At 45.7% G+C, this 26445-nt stretch overlaps 1 protein-coding gene and 1 long non-coding RNA gene across 3 annotated transcripts in view; one reads left to right on the plus strand and one right to left on the minus strand.

Annotated features, from left to right (window-relative positions):
• Window positions 1-26445, plus strand: part of LOC113459253 (uncharacterized) — a 338631-nt gene that overhangs the window by 262255 nt on the left and 49931 nt on the right. For both annotated transcript variants that reach the window (XR_012579357.1, XR_012579356.1), the window contains exons 7-9: window positions 18155-18201; window positions 19795-19993; window positions 21375-21457. This is a non-coding gene — a long non-coding RNA (uncharacterized LOC113459253). The remainder of the gene's footprint in view (window positions 1-18154; window positions 18202-19794; window positions 19994-21374; window positions 21458-26445) is intronic.
• Window positions 1565-26445, minus strand: part of BMP2 (bone morphogenetic protein 2) — a 107664-nt gene continuing 82783 nt past the window's right edge. The window contains exons 4-5 of the transcript XR_012579354.1: window positions 6052-6191; window positions 1565-5682 (exon numbers count right to left, since the gene is read on the minus strand). The gene's annotated coding sequence lies outside the window, so the exon portion shown is untranslated. The remainder of the gene's footprint in view (window positions 5683-6051; window positions 6192-26445) is intronic.

The raw sequence follows: 26445 nt of genomic DNA on the forward strand, positions 1-26445 counted from the left end.
GTTTTGGTTTTGTTTTTTTTAAAAGGGGATTGGTTTTCAGAAGATGTTTCATGCAGGTTGAGGGGGTGAGGAGGGGCTGCCTGTTGCTGTTTTTCTATACAGTGCCTAGCAGGAGTGATATTCCTGTAAGTGAAACAAATATCTCCAGTGAATTTAGCACTGGAAACAAAAATACCTTCTCAGCTGTTTCAGCCTTTACTGTGTGGTCTGTATTTTAATAATGAGTTTCCCCACAACACTTTCATGCTTAGGTCTATCTGCAGTTGGAGATGAAGGTTTTTCTTTCTTCATTTAAAGGGCTGCCGTGAGCTTTAAAATAAACACGACTGTCCCTGGCAATGTTAACTATTTCATGTTCTCTGGGCTTGTGGCTGTGCCACATCCCCTGGGTCACCACGCCCGGCCCAGTCAGGATTCCAGGGGCTCAGTTTTCTCTGTCACCTGCCTGGGTCCCAGCACCCCCCCAGCACCTCTTCCTCCTTCCAGACTGGCTCACACAGAGCTTTGCAGCCCCCAGATCTGCTCACAGAATAAATGAGATGGGTTTTTCCTGCCCTGATTCAGGCAAAATCCTCAAACTTAACTTGAGGCAAGTGGCAAAAAAGGACAGATTGCAGACTCCTGAGTGACTCCCCCTGTAGGAAGAGGCTTTCCAGGTGTGCCCAGGATCCTTCCAGGCACATTCAGTTCCTGTCATCAGCCCTCGTTGTGGAGCCTCCTCTTTACCTACTTCTCTCCAGAAACACTGACTCAAAACAATCTTTTCTTATTTGACTTCCTCAGAAGCTACAGGAGAAGTTTGGTTTAGCTGTGGCTTTATAAATAGTTCCCACTGTAAGAGATGTTTAGTCCAATGGGAGCCTCCTTAAAACTGGGGCAAGGTGTGGAGTGGGGAATCATTCCCCTGCCTACTGTCTGTGGAAACCATTGCTCTCCTGCTTGCTTCCAGCAGCAGGGAAGTTAATGGACTGGCTTTGTCAGCCACATTTCCTAAAGGCAAGTTATAGCCTGGGAAATTGGCTGTCAAGCCAATAAAATCATGTGGTTGCATTTCACCTTTTTGCATTTACCACGCTTAGAAACAGAGATAAACCAGAAGAAATTGAAAACTCTGTGGTTTAGAAACTGCCATTTATGTATTGTTATTTTTCTTTCTTCCCTTCATTTCTAAGGGAATTTTCTGTGGCCTTCCTCCATGTAGGAAAGGCAAAATCCTACCCAAGACTTTGACTTTAAACTAGAAGGGGAAGATGCTGGGAATGCCCATGGTATCTCAGGTCATTGCCTTCATCTGCACACTTCCAAAGTGGAGGAACATTCTCAAAGCAGCAACCTGAATGATCTCTTCACCCACAGGTGCCCTTTGGACATAATTCCATGTATTTCAAACCTTTAATGCAAGGAGTCTGCAGGCCCACGCTGGAGGTTTATTGTACAGGGAGTCACATCAGGGCAGCTGTCTGCCTGTGATCCGAGCAGGAATGCACTTTGTTTCTAATTACAGACAATGAGCAATTAATGCCCTCAAATGGAATGAGAAGGAGGGGCTATTTGCAAAACCCCTGCTTTTTTCTCTGCCTATAACCCATAAATCACTTTTTTAAAATGGAGGGACAAGTCAGAAATGGCCCAGAAGCTGGAGGAGATTAATCCTAATGGGTCTGTGTGCATTGTTTTCATGGCAGCGAGCAGGAATTCTCCAGGCCGGGTCCATGTCCACCAGCGGCGTCCTGCCGTGTGCCACTGGGGCTGCAGCAGCTAATCCAGTCTTTTAGAGCAGTGTATAAAAATCTAAACCTTTTTAGTTCCCTTCCTAATTGGATTTATATAATTTTAGTTTCAGTGGGGGAGGTTTTGAAAGGGACAAATAGAAGCCAAGCACCCTTTTTTTTAAATATTTTTAATTGCCTCCAGTATGTTGTTACTTCCAGAGGTAAAACCCAAGCTTAAAGTCTGGCTGTGCCAGGAATGTTGGAAAGCACAGTTAAAGCAGTGGTGCTGCAGGAGCCTGGACTGTCTGTGGACACAAGGCAGACAAGGCTCTCAGGTACAGGTAATCTTTGTTAGGTACAGCTGGAACCGCTTTGGGCACACAGAGCCACGCAGAAAAGGTTTGTGTGCCTGAAAATGGCATTTTTTCTTCCAGCCATTACAGCTCGTGTAATTAAGGTTTGTGGGCAGAGTTACCTTCTTGCTCTGGCAAACAGAAAGAAGGAGCAAATAATACATTCTTAAAACATTAGGAAGTACTTAGCTGGACAATCCATATTTCTGGCCTACAGAATTTTGTTAGGTGTTGTTTGACTATGAAGCCCCTTCCAGAAATCACCTCCCTGGTCTTTCTTCCAGATGGGAATTTATCAGCCTGTGGCAGGGAATCTGGGACCATTGGCTGCTTGTTCTCATCACTAAATATCCCATCTCCATCTCAGTGTGTTGCTCTCCACTCCAAACATTGCCTCTCCCCCATCGCACTGACAGGGATTAGTGCAATGCCACCTTCAGCTGGGGAGAGCTGGGAACACTTACCACAAAATGTGTGTGCTGCTTTTCTGGGGGGATAATAGGTCTCTGAAATCTTACCTGCTTTCTTAATCTTCCTAGATGTTTCTTGTCATTTTTATCTAATGGTATGGACTTACCACGGCTTCACAAACACCTGATCTGAACTCAGGGCTGATATTGATTAAAAACAGTATCAGTGCTTAGCAAGAAGGAGCTATTCCTAATGGCTCTACAGCACAGTAATTCAGGATTTTTGCAAAGACTTGAAGGACAGGTGGCTGACTCCACCAAGTAGGAGAGTTGGAAGTGGTTTTTCTGTGAGATGGCAGCTTGTGTGTGGGACAAAGGGATAGTTGGCATATGGAAACCTGGGATTGGACCCATCCCTAGTGATCTCAGAACTGGAAGGGAGCAAGCAGAAAGAACAAGGTCACAGGGACAGTCCAAGTTGGGTGAGTTTTTTTCAAAGTGTGCTGTGGCTGGAAAATGCTTATGTGCCAAATCTGAAGTATCTTGTAAGAAAAAGATCAGTTTCAGTCAATTCTTCATCTGAAGAAAAAGCAAGGTAGCAAAGCTCATAATTGTTAAACAATATTTTGTTGCATTTTTTAGATAAATATTATGGCTTTTCTGTCTAAAAGCAATGTGGTGTACAGAGCATTAATTCTCACTGTAATAATAATATTGGGAAGTGGTTTTGTGTTCAAATCTGAAGGAAACATTACAGAAATGAACCGTTTCCATTCTTCTCAATTATTTCTTACCCTTCCACAGCCACAGAATGGCCAGGGTGGGCGTGGAGCTGTCTCTCCCAGTTGCCCTCCAGGCTGGTGAGTGGGATTGAGGCGGGCTGGAGCTGCAGAGCAGTTGCTCCTGCTGGCCCTGGTGGCTGGGTGACTCTGCTCCCCAGCAGGGCCTGCCTGGATCTGCACCAGGCTCAGCTTTGGGGGGGCTCTTTGCAGGCTCTGCTTCTCCATGGCTGGATCCCCAGGAAAGGGGGGTTTGTGTTCCACTGATAACCTGCTAAATCAACAGCTCTTGATCTCAGCCTAAAACAGTAAAAGTTAAATAAAAGCATTGGAGGGGAGAGCATGTTTGGGATGTTTGCTTGCTTTTTTAATGCCAAGTTTAGTTAGGACAGACACTTAGTGCTTGTCTTAAGGGAAAATGGTCTGTTAAAATATCTGAGGAACATTGTTTTGCTCTCATCAGTTACATGAGTTTAATAGGCAGAAGTTGTTTCAATATTACATTTTTTATTTAAATAATAAAGCCATATGGAGTGGGATAGCATCACAAGGAGATAATTTGGTGCAGGGAACTGTTACTTTGTTTTGGAATGAGATTAAGCCATAAATAAACACTACTTTGTCTTTAAGTTAGAAAATGGTTCCCATCCAAACAGCCCTCCACAGACATTTTCCACCTGTTAGGGGACTTGTAGAATTGGGAGTCTTTCATAACAGTGGAAACTGGCTCCAACTTTCAACGGGTTTGTAAAAAATAAACCAGCCTTGATTTATGAGTTGAACTATGACAGGGAACATGTAAGCAAATAAAAACAATGAACTGAGAAAAAAGCAAATATACTGTTGATTTGGCACCGCATGAATCATGCAGGCAAATCTGAGAGGAATAGGAGGAATGAGCTTCAGAGTGATGGATTGGGAAAGGGGATCTGATCCCTGGGTAATGAAATGTGAGGGGGTCTTGCCTTATGCTGTTGACCCAGAGGTAGCCTGGAGGAAAGTGATTCCTTCTGACTATATAGTGTTAGTTAAAACAATCCCCTGGGCTCAAATATCAGCTATTAAAATAAATTCAGGAGACAGAGGAAGCGATGTTTATAAGTTGGAAGTTTGAGCTGCTTTTTAAACAATTGTGGATCTACAGATTCTGAACTGGAAACGTGATATGGCGGGAAGAGGGCAAGAGGAAATGACACGAGGGTAAACTGGGGGTGAGCTGGAAAAAGCATGGAATTGGGAGGGAAAGCCGCTTTTGGGGCTGGAGGGAAGAGGAATTCCCACAGGGCCAAGCAGAGGAGCCCCCTACACATATTCGTGCTTCACCTCCTCCCTTTGAGGTGCCGTGGCTGTTTGTGAAGATGCCAGAGAAACTCAGACATCCCAAAGACAACCAGGGCTTATGGTACCTCTGGGTGTGTTTGGATTTTCAACCATAATTATAAGAGTTGGTCACTATTTTTCAGCAGAACATTTTTCCTCCAGGAATGATTTGCATTGAAACTGAGGTCTTCCATGGAAAAATTGATGTGGCTTAGTTCTGGGGAGAAAAAAAACAAGTTGAACTATTTATTTAATCAACAATAAGACCAAGCATGTTAATCATTATAATAAAACCCTTTCAGTTTAGTTGCAACAGCAGCGTTACCACCACCAAAAGAAATCTAACAACAAAAGAAATTTTTTTAGTTGACCACTGACCAATTTTGGGTTTGGAACAAGAGCATTTTGTATAATGGTGACATTTCCCTTAAGTAATCACTTGAGTTTCTGCATTACTCCCGAGCATTATTGGAAAACTGAAACTCTAATTTGGGTAGCAGCATGACCCAAACGTTATGGCAAAGGGCTTGGAATGGCTTTGCCTCTGCTTTCTCTCATTGCTCCCTGTGATCCTAAAACGAGATGCTTTTCCTGCTGTACCTATTTCTTTAGCCTGGAATTTGGTTGAAACAGAGGATTTCTTTCCTTGTGAATGAATGCTACACAGAGCTGGTCTTGTTTTGGTTTCTAACTACCAGGGTTATTTATAAGTTTGTTACATAAGTTGTAAAAATGTATCTAGGCAATGTTATTGGTGGGTCTCCAGCAGGTGGATTTGGTTGTTATTCATAATAATACAGCGTGCCTCCATGCCACAGCTTTCTTTTTCTTCTCCTCGGGCTGCTGGAGGTGTCCTGTGGCTTTTCCAAGTGACCTTTCACCATTTAACTTCTTGCTCGTGTCTGATAATGACACACAAGCAAATCCCCATCTGTTCCCGTGCACATCCCTATTGGATCCTTTCTTGTACTGCATATTTCCACAGAGCTGCTCCAGGAGGGGAGTCTCATGCTGAGACTGTTCCTCTGCAATTTATGAGCAGGATTGGTGCCTGGAATTTCCCCAATGCCGGCTGAAAGACAGGCTCAGAGACCCCTTGTATACAATTCTGAAAAAAAAATGTGAAAGGCAATGAAATCTGAGCTGGGGCTTTCAGAGACAACTTGACAAGTCAATTGCCCTGTTAGGAGCTGACAACAGTGACCCTGATAGTAGAAATGATCCATTTCCTCTGGTTTAATTTATCACCAGCAGGATTCTGAGCAGCTGCTCAGTAGCACAATTTTCAGATACTGATATAGCATCAGTCCCAAATGGGACATTTTGTGAAGGGAGAGTTTACTTACAGTCCTAAAAAAAAAAAACCAAACAAAACCAATGCCTAGCAAAAAAAAGAGTGTCCCAGGAATGTTCAACATGTTTATTGTTAAGAGCTGAACCTGATACAGGTGAAGCCTCACATTTTAAAATTCCTTACCCGATATTGGGTTCGTGGTGTTGCTCTCCTTTCTTAGGCATTTCAGTGTTCTTAAATAATTCCATTCCAGAGATGTAGGGAGGAGTGGTCTCAGTCAGTCTGAACTAAAGGTGAACAAAAAACGTCCCTACAACTTACGGCTGGGGAAGAATAAGAATAGAAGAATTTGAATTTACCTCAATAGTATACACAGTCTACTTTTTTTCATTTCCCCAACACTGATAGGAATGATGTTTGGTTTTGGGGGTCTACTCATGAAGCTCTGAGGTTTTGTGATGGTGTTTTCACCAATGTTATCAGAAGTGGTGCTGTGTTTCTCAATATCCCAGGGATAAGCATTGGGAGAGAAAAAAAAAAGGCAGGGGGAAGCAAACTTATAAAAATACACCTGAAATATATTAGTTTAAAAACTTTTTTTAAACTATCTGAAATTTGATAAATCACAGACAGCAATGAAAAATTTTAAATCCAGGCTTTGCCTGGTGCATCTCCCACATCTGTCCTGAGCTCAAGCTCAGTTTGGGTACAACTTTGTTCCTGTCCCTAATGCAGAATATATTTCTGAGGTGGGAAATGAGCCCCAGGGACGTGAGGAGGGCAGAGGTGATTTCCTGGGGGCCTGTGCTCCCTGTGCAGCTGGGGAGTGCAGCTCTCCTGGCAGTGCTCTGGCTGCCCCAGCCCATCTCTCTGCTCTGGCTCTAATGGGAGCCTGAGCTCTGTAACAGAGCCATTGACATTCCATGGTTTGAGTTAGGTGGGTGAATTCCCCCTCGAGCAGCATGTCCAGATTTATACAGGAAGTCTGTGGCAGAGGCAAGAATTGAACCCAGCTTTTCTGTGACTATCTTTTTATTCCCAAGCTTCCAGTTAAACTGTAATCCATCTTGAACCACTTACTGGAAATAGTTCCCTAAAAATAAATTGAAAGTCGAAGTGATCAGGAAGTTTACCTAAACTTCAGAGGCAGGTTAATATGAGAGTACTTTGGGCTGACTCCTTGGAATGGCTCTTCTCGGAGAGGGCAGAGCATTATGGGTGCTCTCCATCCTCCATGGAATGGCCCCGTTATTCTGCTCCTGGGGATCTGTCATTCCTGCCAGATACCTCCTTCCAGATCTCATGGAAAAACAAGCACTAGTGAGATTTGGGCAGTTGATTCCAAAATGAAAATAGAGGTCTCAGATGGGAGATGGACACTTGCATAAAGTACTGAAAAGCATCTCATCCCAACATAAAGTTGGATTTTGTTATCCAGGAGCTGTGAGAAGGGACATTCCCAGCTCCCTGCAGGCAGCAGGAGGGTGATGTTCCTCACCAAGCCCTCATGACCAGGAGGAGACCTGCAGCCTGTCCTGGCCTTCCTCTGGCAGGGCTGAGTGAGGGCCAGTTTCCAAGGCAGAGTTTTATGCCAGTGGCATTATCCACAAGAGGCTTTGGAGCAGGTTTGCTGGGAGAAATCAGCCCCTGTCAGAAGCCTGACAAACCTGAAAAGCCACTTGGCCTCTTATATTTGAGCTGAATTACTCCTGAGCACAACCTGTGTGCTGCTAACCAAGGGGAGACTGTTAAATAAGGTGACAGGACAAAAGTTAGCTGGTGTAATCAAACTGCTGCAATTTTGGTGGTTTAGGGTTTTTTTAAAAAACCCTCAGCTTGCAACAGTCTTGGAGGAGATGCAGAGAGGAGGTGAGAGCTCTGATGTGGAAGGGACTGGCATTGCAAACATGCTGCTTAGGTGACAATATTATTGTAATGCTTTTTTTACATATTTATTACACACATATATATTACATATATACTTTTGTGCACACGTGTGAGTGTAATATATTAAGATTATTGACTGTGGAAATACACAGAAGAGTTTAAACTCCAGTAGGGTCGTGAATTTCATTGCATTTTGTGGTTTCAGTCTGAAATAGCGCATTTCAGCTGTGGAATGGGGCAAGGGGCACTTGTGCTTCATCCTGAGGCAGAGCTGTCATCATGAAAACAAAGATCCTTAAACCAACTGCACCCAGTCTGAGTGAAGTCAGACATTGCCTGGAAGTGAAAACAACCAAAGGGGTGTTTCACCCTTATGTGTAAAATCTCCGTGGTAACGTTCCCATTAGAGCAGTGCCTGCAGTGCCACGGACAACAAACCCCACTGGGGCCATGGGGTGCCCCTGAGCCCCTCAGCTGAGGGGAGCTCTCAGCACAGGCAGAGCCTGTTCCTAAGGATGGCCACCAAAGGGGTTTTCTTTTCAGGGGTGCTGTGTCTTGGTGTCCCAGGGAAATCTCAGGCTAGGAAGGTGGGTGGTTTTGCAGTTTAAACACTGTACAACAAACCCCATCCTGACAAAATGCAAACCCTGCTGCTGAAGGTAGCATGAAACCTGCCTAAGCTGGAAACCTCTGAACCTGGCCCCAAAAATTCTATTCCCTGGGTTTCCTCTCCAGAGGCAACTTCCTTTTTCTCATCCTAGGCTGCCTTTGGAGATCCAGATAGCTGTGTGTCTGTATGCACAGGTATATGCATAAAAAAGCTTTTTTACAAGAAAAAGCACCCCCAGCGCTTGCTAACCCTGTAGGGTTTAAACCTGACCATGATAAATGTGCTGTTATTCTGGCTGCAGGTTTTTATTTCTGGGGATATCAATTGGATTCTTATTATGAAGGCAGAAAATTGGAGTTACATCTGGTGGCTGACGCATGTGACAGTATCACTGCGAGGAATTCCAGTTTCCTGAAGCTTTTCAATTAACTTGGAGCACTTTTCCTCAGGTGCTGCGTGCTCAGGTTTTCAGCGTGCGCCTGCTCCAAGCTGTAAATCAAGGAGTGGGTTATTGTACTTTCCTAGGAGCTCTTGTGCCAGTAAAATGAAACAGCAAATAATAAACCCCAAGGAGATTTATATAGCCTGAGTTGATGAAACAATTACTTTCTCATTCCTAGGCTCACTCAGAAAGGTGGGTTAAAAATAACTGAAAATTTACAAGAGCCTAAAACCGAATCTGAAAAGTACAACCTCAGCAACTTATTGGGCTCAGCCCAGTGAGCGCCAGATTTACTGTTTGCAATTTCTTCAACTTGTTCGGTCATTTTTATTATTTTTATTTTTTTTTCAACTGCCCCCCCCCCAGGCTGATGACAAGCCTTGGCAAAAACATCTGTGCAAATAAAGCAGGGGAAAGAGTGGAGTGACCCAGCCAAGAGCTCCCTGTGTCTGCTAGGGCAAAACCATTTGATGAAAGCATCCTTTCCCCCAAAGCCTCTGGGCTGGCGTGGCAGATGAAGGTCCTGGTTGGGGCATGGGTGCCAGGAGCCTCAGAACAGGGCTGAGAAAGCTCCCCTGTGCCCTTGGAGGTGAGTGAGGAGCCCAAGGCTGGGCAGGGTGGTAACATCCCCCTGGGGCTCCAGTCTCTGCACCCAGCCCTGTTAATGGCTCGTTCCTGGTGACACTTTTCCCACTCAGGGGCTGTGCAGTGGTGGGAGCACAGAGCAGACCGGGCTGTGCAGAGCTGGCACCAGCTGAGCCTGACCCGTGGAGCATTGCTGCTGACAAGGGCCCTGTGTGGAGGGTGTGGCTGAGGCTTCAGCAGACAGGAGCCGGCAGCAGGGAGCCCAGCAGATGCCAGGGCACCAGCAAAACACAGTCAGTGTGTCTGGGAGCAGGACAGAGCAGGGCAGAGAGAGACCAGCAGGGAGTTGGGGGTGATGGAAGGACTTAACTGCAGTACCCCACAGCTCAGGCACTGTTTCTGTCCCAGCCTGGTCCATCAGCTTGGTGAGTGCTCTGCTGACAGCAGGGATTAAGGTGACAGCACTTTGCAGTCAAGACATGTGGGGAGGTCCCACGTTCAGCTGCAGTACTTGGGGCAGGAAAGGAACAGGTCAGTGGCCATTTCCCTCTGGCCCTGACGATGGCAAATCCTTGGATTGGTGCACTGCCCCTGCTTTCTGCCCTGCTGGTGCTGGAATACAGCCAGGAGCATCTCCTCCTGCACAGCCAGGATGCCATTGTGTCCTGCTTGTCTCTTCCTCTCTTTGAGCTTCCCCAAGTCTGTCCTCTCTGGGAGCCATTCCTGACTCATGGTCACATTGAGGGCACGCCAGGTCCCCACACACCTGGGGACAAACACCAGAGACTCTGTGTTTGTCTCTGTGTTTGTCTCTGTGTTTGTCTCTGTGTTTGTCTCTGTGTTTGTCTGTGTACCCCCAGCCCTGCACAGCCGTGCAGACCCTTTGGAAACCACCTAATTCTCTGCTTCCTACTGCGACCTCCTGAGGAAATGGTGATGTGCTCCAAAGCCCTGCTACAGGAACAGCTTGGGGTTTTCAGCCTTTAAATAACATTTTTGTCCTACTCTTCCTTTTCTCCTGCAATATGGGCAGGTGAATAACGTGTTCCATGTTGGAGCAGTGAGTCCTGCCCCTTCAGCTCTGCATCACACCATGTCCCCCCTGCTGCCTCTATCCCAGCAGGGCCATGGTGGCCAGCAGGGACACTGGCACCTCCCTGTCAAAGGTTACTGGTGAAAAAAGCCTTAGCCTGCATTTTCCAGTACAGTTTTTGTAGAGTTCATTCCAAAGGCAAGGTGGAATGAAGGTGTTTGTTTGGTTGGTTTCCAGAGATGTTTTTGTCATAAATCAGGAAGAACACAAGAACATAGAAATGGGCTGTTAGATGGGCATAGGAGATTTTGTTTTCCTTTCAATGGAAAGTTCTTTCCCTCTACCAATATGTTTGGGGTTTTTTAAAATGCTTTTTTTTTTTTAATGACAGAAATCATCAACACATTGCTTTCAGCTGCCTTGTGACATCCTTGTGAGTGTCCCCAGTGAAATTTGGCTCTCCCCAGGCAGAGGCTGTTCCCCAGCCACCACTGGGCTCATCTATCAGTGCCACAAATCCTCCAATTAAAAGTGGGGGCTGAAATAATGATATGCATTTTAACAGACCAGTTTCCCCTCTGAAGGTTGGCATGTGATTCTTATTTTCTACATTATATAACTCCAAGGGTGGGATTTTTCAAAACCACTTGGTTCTGCCCTAATTCTTCTCCTGTTGAAGTCAGTGGGACTCTCTTACCCCTGGACTGCAATCGGAGCAGTTAAGCCAGCACTGGGAGCTTATGGAAACCACATCCTAACTATGCTCTCAGACCTCACCCAGATTTCTGCTTTCATGGCATGAAATTTGTTTTCATCCTATTAGATGTGCTGGAATGCTGATGTCCAAGGGAAGCTCCCAGGGACTGAGCTGAGCATTAATTCTGGCCAGGCTTGGCTCCGTGGGTTCCGGCTGCAGCGTTTCTGTGAGCGGGCAGGGCCACTCCTCACACAGGCAGCACCAGCGGGGTCAGGAGCAGGCAGAGCTGGGCATTCCCTGCTCATTCCCGGGGCTCAGGGAGGCACAGGGAGCACCTTGGCCTCCAGGCAGGCACTGCTGGGCCAGGGACTCCCCAGCCATTGCTGTACCTGTGTGCTCAGTGCTGCAGGCAGGGCTGTGGGAGGGGTTTGGGGCACTGGGCCTAAAGCACTGCTTCCTGCCACTCTCAGGGAAATCATGTCCCAAATCTCCTTTCTTGAGTCAAGGACCTTGGCCATAGGTCCCTGGAGCTCTGTCAGCTCAGGGCAGGTCCAGCCTTCTGAGAGCAGTGGTGGGAAACAGCTTCTGCAGGGAGTTTTCAAATAATTGCACTTTCCACACAAAACCATTTGGGTAGAAGATATCTGCTCATTCTTCAGAGAGGAGTGCCAGATTGCTGCTCCCTGGGAGCTTGGTCAGTTCTCTCCATTTTGGTACTTTTTGTTTTGTTCCTTTTTTAGATCTTTTTTGTCATTGTTATTTATTTAATGCGTCACTTGCAGTTGCTCTAAAAGTTCTGCTTTGCTTCTCAGATTCTTGGTAGAAAGTTGACCTCTATTCTTTTATGAAAATAAGCTGAAAACCAAACCAAAGCCAATAAAGAACAAAACAGTTCCCTAATTTTACCTCTTAATGTCCCTGTACCACATTGCCTGTCAGGCGTGCTGGCAAAATCCTGTCTTTTGTGCTTGAATTAATTTGGAAGCCAGTACAGGGAGGGGAAGGTGGCCCTGCTCATGTTCAGCATTAGATGAGGATGTGATGGATCCCATCCTGTGGCCTCTGCCATCTCAGGACTTTGTTGGGAACCTGGTGGAGTGTAAAATGACTCCACCCATGAAAATTCATCATGGGGAAAAGCTTCCACCCCAGGCTCCATATCCCACAGATGAAACCAACTGGAAAAAGCTCCAATCCCTTTCCCTGTAGCCAAGAAAGTCATTTTGTGTTCCCTGCACATGCTGGACTGAACTCGGCCCACAGCTGATTGCTGCTGTCGATCCAAATCTCCCAAAAGGCTGGTGCATTTTCCTGCTAATAAATGTCCCACAAATGTTTTGAATTTCTGCACTCATTAGGGCTTAGGGAGGCTATTTGTCAGGACCAAAGACGTCTTCCACAATAAGCCAGCAGCTGTCTGCAGAGGGTGAGGAGACGTTTGTTGCCGTGAGCTGAGTCTGCTGTCAGCAACCCGGGCCCTGACCAGCTCTAGTAAATGTTTTATTGATTTAATATTAAATTAACTGCCTGGGCATAAGGAGTGCATTATTTTTAATGGCATTCTGATATTGGAGACTGCAGTTTGCTCGAATGCACCTGTAAAATTAGTATCCCCCAGTATTCTGCAGGAGCCATAAAAGGTAATGCTTGTGGTGCTGTGGAGCTCGAGTAGGGTTACACGGGACCCACTTGCACCCCATGGCTGCAGCAGCTCCTGCTGCCACAGGAGGGGAGCTCAGTCAGCTCACAGGGCTCCCTCCAAATTCATCTCCTCACTCTGAGGTGGGCTCCGTGGAGCCTGAGTGTAACCCCAGAGCATGGTGCCTGACAGGGCACAGGAGCTCATGGCATGGCAGGGCACCCTCTGAAGGGCAGGCAGTGCAGGAGCAAGTGATTTTCCTCAGTTTTGCGGTTCCTCAGTAAATGGCAGAAAGGAGAAAAAAAATTACAATTAAAAAGCATCACTTGTTCAGCACCAAATGTTTGGAATGTACCATTTTAGTAAAAGATAAAGCATTTGGAAACAAACAGAATTTAAAAAAACAAGAACATTTCTTAGTGTAAGAATGATAATACTTGAGTATTTGCTAATTTCAGAATGTCTGGGGGTTTTGTTTTGGTATTTTGTTTTGGTTTTGATGTTTGGTTTGGTTTGGTTTTGTTTTGCTTAGTTTTTTTGTTTAGAATTGGGCTGTGAATTTAGAATTTAATACAGGGAAGATTTCAGCCCAAATAAAAAATAGTTCAAATACAAACTAAAGAAACTAAAGTTCAAATGAAGCCCTCCATAGTGACCTTTTTATTGTCCTTAAAGTGTGTACCTGGTAAATGCTGCCTTTGGGTTTATTAAGGTTGTAAAAATGCCACGTTTGAGCTGTTTATATTTTTTAACTCCCTCAGAAAATGTTAATTACAGAGTCATATCTTCTTAAATGGCCTTCAGTGAGGGATTCTGAGAAATCCTGGGATTTCTGGGAAGTTCCTTTACGTGGATTTCACAGTCATGAATCACAACTCCAAAACAATTATGGATCCAGGACACACAACAGGCATGACACCATGATCTTAGTATGTCCAAGGTATAAAAATAAAACCCTTAAATTAGAAGTTGGCAATGTCAGGGGATAAGGTAGGATACCAAGTTTTGTGTATTTATTGTTGAAGTTACTTTAAAGGCTGGAGAGATGAGGGGTTCCACACGTGGTTGAGTGACCAAGTTAATTCCAAGTGGCAGCTGTAAGTAAAGCAGTAATCCCAGTGGATTGGGATCAGAATGGGACCTGGCAGCATCTGGTACAATGCACTTTTCAACTGCTTTCTACAAGATCACTCCCTTTGTGTGTATTGGTTGATGATCTCTCTTCTGCAATTGCTTTCTTGGACATACCAGTGAATGAAATCCATGTTTTCATACTCCTAAGGTAAATGTTGACAAGAAAAGTGTATTTTATGACTTTCCAGGTGACATCTAAGTTTCTTTCAAAAAAAGCTGAAAATTTCAATGACCTTGCTTTGTCCATAGATTTTTTGGGCAGCAAAATTCAACTCTCTTTATGCTGGAGGAAGATGGGACAGAAAATGGAAATGTAATTTAGCAGGGATCAGTCATTACAAATATTGTCATTTCAACAGAGAGGGTTTCTGTAGGACCAAATAATGAATTTCTCAGGTGACAAAGTTTGCCCAGGACCTTTCTCGGGCTCTGAAGCTCATGAGTGCACTGAGGGCATGGAGAAAACCACAGAGAGAGGATCTGGCAAAGCTTTCTGTTGGCTTTTGTAGGTACTAAATCACCACAGCCTCCTGGATTTTATAACTGGGTGTTGGTGTTGCTCTCCCTTTCTTTGCATGCTTCCCCTCTTGGTGCTGGACACTGCCTTGCCCCCTTCATGTGGAGTTCAGAGTGAACACAAAAGGTGGGCAGTCACTGCTGGGTCATAGCTTTTGGGTTGACTAATACAGATAATTCCCTGCCCAGGCAGCTTGGGCTGACAGAGTCAAACCATACTTTTTTCAAAGGATGTGGTGGATTTACTTATTCCTGTTTCTGTGTTTGATTTACTACCACATGATTTCATTAAATAAGAACTTAAGATGGGGATTTCTGCCAAGCAACTTCAGGCAAGGCCCATATTCCACAAATCCCTAAATTTGAGGGTGGTGGGTGGGGATATAATAATTTTTTTCTAGCAGATGTCCATTCTGCCTGTGGACTGGAGTTTGGTGTGGTTTGTTATTACTGTTGTTGCTTTAAAAACCTTGTAAAATGATGTTTATTTTCTTCTCATAAGATAATGAACTTGAATTTTTCAGTTCCATGAAGTTGCTGATAATTGTAATGGCTATTCTTTCTCTGATTAATAACAGCATTGGAGGGAATAAAGGGGAAATCTTCAAACAGGCAGCATTTCAGCCTTGAACTGGTTTCAGATTCAGACAAGGTTTCTTGGAGCTCTCCCCTGCCCTCCTCCAATCTAAGGCCACACAGCCCATGCTTGTTGGTATTTTTAAGTAGATAAAATATGTAAGAAAGTTCCTCCCTTTAATTACTGGATAGAAAATCCAAATCCTGGTAGCTCAACTGTCCGGATCATGTTAAACTTCAGTGGAAGGAAATAAGTAAATGCAAAGAAGAAAATGCCAAAGAAAATGCAAGGAGGGAAGCAAAAGTGATGTGAGTTGGCCAGGAAGTGAGATCCGCTCGCTGGCGCAGCTCTGGTGGTATCAGTCATCCCCACACCGCTTCAGCCCAGCCACGCCACCTCTCCAGTGCCTCCAGCTGGAAAGGTAACAGGCAAAGCTCCACCACAGCCAAGGCAAGTTTGCTCACTCCTGAATGCTGAGCTTTGCCCTCTGAGCTGTTTCTGTGCCAGCCCTGGCACTAGGGTGGCTATGGATGCAAACTGAGGATGGGATGATGCCGTTGTTGAAAGCTGGGCTCGACAGAAAGGCAAATGGGAATGTCTTGTTTCCAGTTCTCAGCTGGGTCTCCACTCCTGTGCCCAGAAGGGTTTCCAGGTAACGCCTGGCCAGGAGAGGTTCAGGGCATTTTGGTGGTCCTGGTTCACTGCCCACTAAACAACCTCAGCAGACTGCTGTTGTTGCTTTAAACATTCCAGATGAGGCTCTGCAGATGTTTTGGGGAGCCACTCCTTGGAGCTTGGGGTCCAGGGTGACACATGCAGCCCCTCAGGCTGGTGACACCACCTCCTGTGGCTCAGCCTCAAGGATTCCTTTTGGTTCATTTTGCTCTTTCTTGGCCATTTTGGGTTTGGCTTCACAAAGACCATCAGCCATCTCCCACCCAGCACCTCATGCCACTGCTGGCCTTTCAAACATCTGAAGCATTCTGGCCAGTGGTGCAAGGAATTGTGTTTACATCTTCTCTGAGAGACATCCAGAGTTGAGAGGACAAAAAATGGCCAAGACAGCTTAGTGCTTTTGGCTTATTGTTTGAATATTTAAAGATGTTGCATCTGGAAAGTATTCCATTCATTTGTAGCTAGCACCCATATATCAAATTCATGAGCTTCCAAGTAAACAGCTGTCACTGGAGCTGCCACAGAGGGAAATTGGCACTGCTGGCTTGTGGTGAGTGGAGAGGGAACACGCTGGTACAGCCTAATCCAAGGAGGAAACACTAGCCCAGATGTGTAGAGGACAATGAATGAATTGTTCCTTGGACTCCTCAACTTCTCTGCTGTAGTAACAGGAGACACAATTAAAGCCTCAGATGATTCTGTTCCCTGCACACAGCATGGCAGCCTGGGAGCTGGGGCTGCATCCTACAGGCACAGGCACACAGCAGCCCCCTCTGGGCTGTGTTTGAGGGACAGCTGCCATCCGTGCTGGAGGCACATCTGTCTGCAGGCTGCTGTTTGGCACTCTCACAGCCTGGAGCACCAACGGCCATGGCTTCCTCAGGAGGGCACCAGCACCCATCCAGGCCTCGTGCAGCAGCGGTGGCGGTGGGTGCTTGTCCCAGAACTTCAGCCTCTGTGGGGCTGGAGGCAGTGCCAGGGCCTCAGCTGGAGCTGGGGCTTCCCGTACGAGCAGCTCAGAGCGACCCAAGGAGCTGCACCTGCAAATGCTGAGGTGAGGACTCAGCTTTGGGTCTCCAGAGCTTTTTGTGGTGTGTCCCAGGTCAGCAGGAGCAGGGCCTGGCAGTTCCAGCTCCTGTTTGATCAGTCTGCTTTCCATGAGGTGCTCAAGGAAAGGAACCCTTAATAAAGAGGAATTGTGGAAGAGGGACAGAGATGATTCTGTGATTGCTTTCTTGGGAGGGGCAAGTTTTGGAAAACCCCATGGCAGTTCCAGGGTCTGTGGGGTAGGAGCGTTGGGGCACCTGGGGAGACTCTGGCTGAAATGGAGGAAGAGGAGCAAGAAGGGTTCCCCATCCCCCTTCCAGAAGGGAGGGGCTGAGGCCTGGGGAGGTGAGATGGACCCTCCACAGAGGTGGGTGCATCAATCCCAGAGAAAGCATGGATGACATGGGAAAACTCTTCCCAGCTCCTGCCCCAAAGCTGCTCTGGCATCTCCTCTGGATGCTCTGGCACTTCCCAGGGCTCAGGATTTGCCTCCTGTTTACTACCCAACCCAAAGTGGGTTTGAACTGGTGACCTAAAGGTGAAAGGCTCTGCATCTTATTAGAATTACTGTGAGCTGCTGAACGAGTCCCCCATGGCAGTTAAGGTTTGATTATGGTTCTAGAAAATGTTCAGCTTTTACAATTAGTGTCAAAGCAGTGGTAAGCCCCTCTTTGATTCCTGGGTGTAGGCTCGTGCTTTTCTTAACCTCACACATATGCTGGCATATTTACAGTAAGTGCTCAGGGGTTTGTTTTGTTAATTATTATTTTTTTATTTTTGAATTAAAAATGAAAGTTCCCCAGGGAAATTATGCAATGGGAAATAGCCACTTCAATAAACTCGACTCACACATTTTATTGATTATGGTAAATTTAATTATTCTATTTAAACCTTGCTTATACACACACAAAAAAAACCTTATTCTTTTCTTCCTACATGTTTTTTCCTGTTTTTGTATCCGTCTCTATGGACCAAAACTGTGCTATGTGTTATTTTAAACTTTTTAGAGAAGAATACTCAAGGCTAAGTTTCTTCCTCATAATTAGAAATTAAAAATTAGAGAACATACCATAAATCTTACTCAAAACATCTTCAAATAGAACTACTAATTGTGAAACAGCAGTAATTATGGCTTTTAATGTAGCTCTTTTGCCTCCACCTTACATTACGTGACCGCTTTTGCTAAGGGAAGCAATTATCAAGTGCAAAGGATGTTTAAAAACCCCAAAATAATAACAAAACATAGAACAAAATCAGTATTTCTCTTACTCAGGACTTCATTAGGTAACACTGTTTGGTTTCTTGATGTTCAGATATTACCTGGAGGTTTCAGTCTGTTTGGACACCATTGCACTGAGGTTTTTAGAGGCTACTGCCAAAAGACAGTGAAAGAGCTGCTGATCCCTGGGTCTGAAAACTTATTTCCCTTTTCCTTCTCTTTCAGGGAGCTGCTGCTACTTCTTCCAACCTGCTGAACCACATTGAATCCAGGTAATCACCCTTTTTCTTCTTAAAGTTATGAACAGTCTCCCCTTCCTGGGGAAATGCATTTACTCATTACATTGTGACTGTCCCTGTGACTGGGGAATGTTCCTGTGGACACAGGGCTGTGGGGCTGAGGTCAGAGCAGTCCTCCAGGGCTGGAGATTAGAGTGTGGGAAGTGGAATTGTCCCTAGAGATAAAGAATCACAAGTAATTCCCAATCCGTGCTAAATGAGGGGCCTCTTCAGAACCAGCCCATCAGAGCAGTGAGACAAATCATGGTTGTTCTTCTTCCCTGACACTGCAAAATTGTCTGGGGTTCTGGGAGCTGAGCTGACCGGTTCTGAAATGTGAGGAAGGAGCCAGTGTTTGTTCAAGGTTTTGTTCCTTCCAGATACAACTTCCATCTGAGTTCTTTCATGAGACTGTCAGACCAGGGTCAAATCCTCATCTGTAAAATCTGAAAGGGCCCCGTTTGTTTCAAGGGATCTGCACCCCTCAGTCTGTGGGGTTCCCTGGAAGGAGCCAGTGGGAATGCAGGGATGGTGAGGGTGGAGCAGCAGGGCTGGGATGTGGAAGGTTCCAGAGGCTGCAGGTGAGCAGGGTCCCCTTTGCTCCCCTACGGTTTCTCTCCAGGTGGCACATTGGATTGCCACCATTGTAATCACAGTGACCAATTTTCTGGATATCCCTTTTTGGAAAAAGATGGGCTGGGGGGACCTTGATGCCATTTGATGGGTTTCCTGCATCACAGTGTGAGTCATCAATCACATTTGTACCTTCAAGAAGGAAGCATTAACTGGGATAAACTGGGATACTCTGTATTCTGGTAGATTTCAGATTTATTTGCTTTATTCATAAAGTAGAGCTGCAAATAAGTACTTGCATATTTCTAAATGACTTACACTTAAATATAGCCACAATCTGATGTAAACTGGCAAAATTCCCTTAGTTAAATGGATTCACTCCAGCTTGCACCAGGAGGATTAGGCCCTGAGATTCAAGCAAGCCCTGTTGTGATGACCATGAAAAAAACTCAGATTGAAGATAAGTTTGGAAGCAATCAAACCAAATCATAAGCCTGTCTGATTTAATTTGTTTTTCTGGCAAGCCATGGATTTCTGAGAATACAACCTTGTTGCAATGTGTATTGCACCAAATCCTTCAGCTGATGAGCCCATTGCCACAGGTGTCACTCTCTGTGCCACAACTCCCCAGAGCATTTCCATTTCCTTCCCTGGAACTGTCACCATGCTTAGCCCTGTCTGATCCCAGAGCCAGCTTTTGGCCTGGCTGACACTCAGAATTCTTTTGCAGATGGGCCAGCCTAGGACACGTGTTCCTGCTGGGATGGGCACTCTGCCCCACCTTGCTGCCTCCTCCATGAGAGTGTGAGAGCTTGGACCAACAGCCACCTCCTCAAATGGCAACAAAAGACTCCTTGCCATTAGCCAGGCTGGCTCAAAGTGCAGCAGAGAAGGGGATTTTTTTGGCAGGGCTGCAGATTGCACACAATATACAGCTCATCACTTACTGCTGCCAGTGATGCTCTGGGCTAAGTTATAAAGTCATCTCCTTGCTCCTTGCCTCCCTTTCCACAGCTGTGGCCGTGGGCTCTGTGAGAATTGGCACACCAGCAGATTTCTTGGGTGGCTACTGTGGTGACACAGAGAGAGACGTATGAGCAATACTCCAAATGGAATCCCTGACAAGAAGGAATTTTGAAGCCTGACTTGAGTTCAAGAATAACCCCAGAAGAAAAATTCTTCTTCTACCTTCCCTCCTGAGAAGTGAGCTGAGGTCAGTTGTCTCCATTCCTGCTTTCCATGGTCTTGTATAAAACAATCTGCATGAAAACTTGAGGGTGAAAAAGCCAAAAGCTTCATGCTGTAAATTTTGAAATGGCACAATTGCAGCACTCTTGGCATTTTTGTTTTTCTTCTGGATGTTTTCCTTCCAAAGCAAAGTGCAGTCAAAAAAAAAAAACAAACAAAAAAACCCAATCTTTTTTTGCTAAGTGATTCCTTTCTGGCATATTTCAAAGAAAGAGGTGTGTATTCCTTTTATTTAGCCTGTTAACCACATAACGTATATGGTTATTCTGCAGCTTCCCCAGCCATTTCTATTCACTACTGCTTCAGACAAAGCAGGATCCTAGTGTGTCCTTTTGGGATTCTGGCTATCCTAACACTCAGAGCTCAAGGTTGGAAGGAAGCTTCAGTATTATTTCTTCCCTGCCCTTTGTTATTATCATCATTATTAGTGGCAGTAGCAAGTGCTGTGCAATGGTGCTGCACATCTTCATCTCCCATGGGAGTCCCTGGCTCCATGAAGGATTAATGTCTGGGATGCACAGGCACTGTGGTCAGTCCTGGCCACCCTGCATCCCTTCTCTAAGTGCAGCAGGAAGAAGGGCATTGCCACAGAGGAGGATTCCGGGGTTAAGGTGCCCCTCATGGGCAGGGGGTCCCAGTGCTTTGGGAACATTTTCTGCAGTGCCCTAACCCTGGTCAGTGCTGAAGATGGCCAGGCACAGTGTGCTGACCGCCTGCTTCATTTCACAGCAGCACTGCTGCATTTCTTGGAGAATAAATATTTCCTCTCCTGCTCTTCACAGGAACCCCTTGATTTCATGGGGGTAAAAAAGTCTTGATTTTTCTTTATCTTTCTTATTCCTTTAGCCTGTTCAACTCACTGATTCATTTCATACACTGAAAGTTGCATTCCATTTTTGAGCTTAATTTGTTTCCCTTTTTCTGTTTCTTTTTGTTGTTATTGGTTAGCTCCAGAAGGAGCAGTCTGGATGCTTTGTCTGCCCAAAATGAGGGTTTCTTACTTTGCCATCTCTCCCCAGGATTTTGTTACATTCCCCTAGAGTTTATCTGTACCATGCACTGCAGAGCTGCTCCCAGGAGCAAAGGCTGAGTCCTGCATCAGCAGCTGAGCTAAAGCAAAGCTGGTGGGACAGCCCTGTACCCCAGAGCCCTCAGCCAGCTCCCTGAGCCATGGGGATGTCATGACTGATGTTCCTGCGGGCCAGAAGCCCTGTCTGTGCCACTGCAGAGCCCAGGCGTGCCCAGGACAAGAGCAGCTGGCCGTGCCCATCTCTCCTCTCTTTTCTCCTTCCAGACTTTACTGCGTTTATCCTCTTAGCACCTCTGTAATTATCTGTCTGTAGCAGATGAGACACAGAAGAGCATGCAGGTTTGCAATTTGAGCTGGGCCACGCAGGAGCTCTTTGCAGAGGAGGCAGCCTCCTGAGGGGTGAGTAATGTCCTTTTGTCAATCCCATTAGACTCCTGCTTGTGTCCTCACACACCTAGAGACAAGCCCAAATCACTGAGCCTGACTCTGGCACTGAGGGCAGCCTTTCACCCCGTCCCAGCACAACTCCCAAAAACTGCAGAGCAGTTCCACTCTGATTCACTTTGAAGGCTTATTTATGCCACCAATGTAAACATCATTTTAGTCTGACAAATACACAGAAAGTTCACAACAGCTGCCATTGTGTGCAGTGCCCTGCAGAGCAATCTTGCCCTCACAGCTAGATTTTTACCAGTGTGACTGGAAAAGGGAATCAGATTGTGCTTGGCTTTGAATGCAGGTGTATGGGCAGCTCTATGAGCAGTTAAACCCAGAACTACACCAGGAACCTGATTATGGCTTTAGACCCTGAGTCAGCAGCAGGAGTCGAGTGGAGGCAGCCAGGGCAGCTTGAGGGAGGCTGAGCAGAGCAGAGACTCTGTAAAACAGCAGTGAGACCAGGATGTCTGCTGAACATCCTTCCTGCTGAGTGAGTCAGCAGCAGTTTAATTAGGCATAGCTGGGCAGAGAGCAGCAGTTATGACAGAAGAGGCTTTGCTTGATAGGATCGTTTTCAGCACAATAATATTAATTAGCAATTGCGATAGGGAACATGAGGCAGGTGGAGCACTTTCTGTCAAGGTATTTTTGTAAGGAATTAGCCTGTATAAACACTCATTGTAAATACATTGTCCTTGTCAGGTGTAATAACTGCCTGGGCACACGGCATCCTTCCTCACAATGCAAAGATAATTAAAGACGCAATTCCACTCTCCGGTGCTTCTCCCAGCTGCTAATTGTGTCACCCCAGAGATCCAAACAATTATAGCAGGAAAACACTGGGGGACTGTTAACAGTCATTTCCAAAGTGTGGACAATAAATAGATTGAGAAAACACTGTGAGCGTTGAGCCAGCCTTGGAAAAAGCTAGAGGAAAATCTGTATTTCTGACGCAAACATGGAAATTTGAAATGGGAGTGAGGTGTCTAAACATCTTGGAGGAACTTAGACCCTGAGCTTTCTGGAGCCAAATCCCACCCTAGCCTAGAAACAATTTCATATTTCACAGCCTTCACATTTTCCTCGGATGAACGTTGTTCTTAGAAGCTTATACAAGGAGGGCGAATCCTGAAGACATTACTTAAAGGAAATTTCTATTCATGTCGCTGAATATTCACCACTGATAATCCTGGTAATAATTCTCATGAAAAACTGTGTTACAGTGCATGTTGTAATTTGTGATGTACAGCAAATATAATATATTGTATAACTCAATATTACAGGTCTGCATTACATACCTGCAATATTATGCCCTGGTAATTAAACCAATTAAAGTGCAGTTATGAGCTCATTAAACCCAAGAAATATGAGATGTCAATCAATTGTGTTCATCAAGATAAAATCTTATCAAATTCAAATGGTTCAGGCCTTCAAACCAAGTGTTCATTCATGTCTCCATTTAACACCCCTGGAGAACATGCTCCAGAAATGCCTGTACAGACAGATGGGAGCTGCACACACAGCCCCACTGCACAGGGAACTGCTGCTGGATATTTTTACCTCTTTGCTTCCCATGATTCATCCAACTGGGATATTCTGTTGCAATCATAAGGTTTTAAATATTTAAAACCATCACATGATTCTTTAGAGATCTGATAGAAGCAAAGCACAGCTGCTAGCCAGGTATGTGAGTTTTGCACATTGTTCCTCAGCAAATGCCAGAATGACTGAATCCTCCTGCTGTGGTCAGATGCCTTTTCCCAGGTGCTGCAGTTCCTGAACTGGTCCTTGCAGAATTGGCAGGTCCAGCTCTCCCTCTGGGCTCAGAGGTGATCCTGAATTAATTCTTTTGAAGTCACCTGGGATAGTGCCTTCCTGCCTGGAGCAGAACATTATACTCTGGAATAAACATACTTGGGGCAGAAATCTCCTTCCCACTCCAGTTCTCCCATGGCTTTTATGGTGGGGATAAGATTTTGAGCATAACCTCTCTGCCATCCCAGTCATTTGCTGGGAGTGTTTGGTGGAGCTGAGTGATGGCACTTCTGGACTTTTGCTGGGTGTTTAGAAGAAAAATTTGGTACAGCTGAGCTGGTGATCATAGGAGCTGCAAAAGGAAGAATTCAGATGTACAGAGAGGCAGCAGAGGAATGGCAGTGACAGGGGGTTCATTGAGCTGGGTCCTTGAGGCTGCCCTCAAGGTGTGTCTGTACAGCCTCTGAACCCTCAGCAGGCCTTGGTCTTGGCTCTCATCTCTGAGGGGGGCTCTAACATAGGCAATAATAACACCAATGGTGACGATGATGCTAATGAGAGTCTGATAACTGAGATTTTTTCATATGGTCCAGAGACTCCATGCCTCAGGTTCAGCTCCTCCAGAGCAGAGATGTTTATGTTTATACTCATTTCTGGGGGGAGGAGAGTGTTCCTACCCAGAGATCAAGTCCACGGGGAGAGAGAGTTGTGGGATGATTTTTCTGTTGTGAGTAACAAAATTATGATCAGAAAAAAAGAGGAGGGAGAGAGGAAAATGTGGGTGATGTTGTTATTACCAAAACGAAAGAATTTAGATATAATCATAGCAGTTAGGGAAACGTGTTTTTAAAGACCTTGAGAGAGGTCATAATGAGAGTTTAGTTTGTAGATCTAATCACACTTTACAAGACCATATGCCAGTTCCCAGTGGTGTCCATAGTGAACAGCAGGACATCAGTAATTTTCCAGATGTGGCTTCCCCCCTAGAAGGACAACAAAACCAGTGAGAAGGACTGGAGTGACCCAGCACTGGGGGAGTCTCTGAACTCCTTTGGACTGGGATGCTCTCATGAATAGTTTGGTTGTTGCCTGGTTACACTGGCATTAATTCTTCTCCAGTGTGACAGAGCCCACAGAGAGAAGGAGAAACTGGGAGAGGGATCATAGGTTCTAATTTTATGGAAATGTCCTCATAAAACAGAGCTGAAGCGTGCGCGCCATAACATCTGTCCCAGATACCCAGTGAGCATTTGGAGCCACATCAATAGTGGGGCACAAGGGAGGGGTGTTTGGTGCCAACAGGGCACCTTCTAAAGGTGCCAGTGCAGAGATCACGGTCTCAGGTTCTGCCCTGAGCTTTCTCTAACTTAGCAAACGTGCTTGTTTGGCCTCCTTTGGTCAGATCCTTCTCTCCCCTAGCCTTGGGGCACTGCCCCTGTCCCACTGCAGCACAAGCACCTTCCAGGTCAGAGCACTCAGCAGCATAGAGGTCACAAGGGACTCTGGAATCACCAGATCTTCTGGTTTTGCTTAGACAGAGTAGTGTCTCTCACAAACTCTAACTGTGCTTGAGGCTGCGACCTTTTGGAGGAGAGCGCTTGGAAAAGATAGCCCAGCGAAGGAGGAAAAATGACATTCCCCAGGGAAGGAATGTGCAGTCATTTGTTGTCTTCTGGAGGTTTTGCTGGCAGCCTGGCACCCTTGCTCCAGGTTGCTCTTTCCTTCCATCTTGTGTGTTTTGTGCCCATTTTGTGACTGACATCAGCTCAGGGAAGGAGCTGTCCTTCCCTGTCTGACAGCAGCTCCTGGTGTCACCCTGATGCAGCTGACTCACAGCTTACTCTGGAGGAGCAGGGAACAGTCTGAGATCCACCAGAAGCAACCAAGTGCCTGCACGGTGCCTTCAGACAGACTCAGAACTGGGCTTTGCTTGCACCTCTGGATGCAGTGAACGTATTGTCACTTCCCCAGAGGGATTGTGACAGTGACAGCTTTCCATGGGAGCAAGGAGTGGAGTTTGCTAATGAGCTGGAGAGGGAGGGAGGACATTTCAGTCAGGGACTGTTCTCCCAGGGCAGTGGCACATCAGGAGCTGCTTGGCCAAGCGAGCTCTGCCTGCCCAGGGCTGCAGAGCCGAGCAGGAGAGCGGCTCCAGCCAGGGCTGTGCCAAGGACAACGTGCTGCTCTACATGTTACTGAGCCCTGGGCCAGGGGCTCGCAGGAGAAAAGGAAAAAGCCCTCGTGGGAGATGGCCTATTTTTAATGAGCCCAAACCTCTTCCACAAATTAAGTGAAATATTTTAAAAGGAAACAATATTACTTTGGGTTTATTTGTTTCAGCTACTTAGTTACAGCTCCACGTGGACACAATTAATGGAGGAAATAGAGTATTTTATAAGCCCAGGACTCTGAGATAGATATTTTGTGACCATATGAAATTCTTTGCCCTAATCACCACACATTCCTAGGCAGAAGGTTGTATATTGCTGAAGATTATTAACCTTGATTCCAAAAATGTGTCTAGTCATTGAAAGGCAAAGGTCAAAAATTGTCATGGCATTATTGTGCCAGTTTGCCCTCCACTTTCCACTAAATTCCATGCTGTCCATCTCTGGCTCAGGTCTGCCCTAATAAAGTATTCCTCAGCAAGAAAGAGAAATGTCTTTTCCACTGGAGCAAGTGTGATTTCCTAGATCCTTCAGACTCCCTGTGACTTCATGTAAATCACTTGGACCCTTCAGTACCTTATTTCTTGATGATTTGGGGGTTTCTTTTAATAGAATATGATTTCCCCTTTATTTGCTTGTTTGCAGGATGATTTTTTTCAAGGCAATGAATCATCTTATTTTGGTAGTATCTAACACCAACCTCTCTGACCTTTGCTCGTCAGAGAATAAAAACAGATTGAGATAAAAACCTGGGGATGAACGTTGTTTAGATGAAGAGTTTCATTTGTGCCCTGTCCTGCTTTCTTGATGATAGGTAACAACAAAGAAGTCATCCTTAGAATAAAAAAAAATGGGCTTTTTCAGTTTTCTGAGACTGCTTCAAATATCAGAGATGGGGCCCACAAAATACCAGGGGAGGGAGTTGTGGCAGGAGCGAGTGGGGCAGCAGGGTGTGATTTCTGGGTGGAGAGAGCTGAGCATTTGCTCAGGTCCATGAGCGTCAGGAATCAGCCATGGCTTCTCCCA

The sequence above is a fragment of the Zonotrichia albicollis genome, chromosome 3, assembly GCF_047830755.1.
Source record: "Zonotrichia albicollis isolate bZonAlb1 chromosome 3, bZonAlb1.hap1, whole genome shotgun sequence".
NCBI classification, from domain to species: domain Eukaryota; kingdom Metazoa; phylum Chordata; class Aves; order Passeriformes; family Passerellidae; genus Zonotrichia; species Zonotrichia albicollis.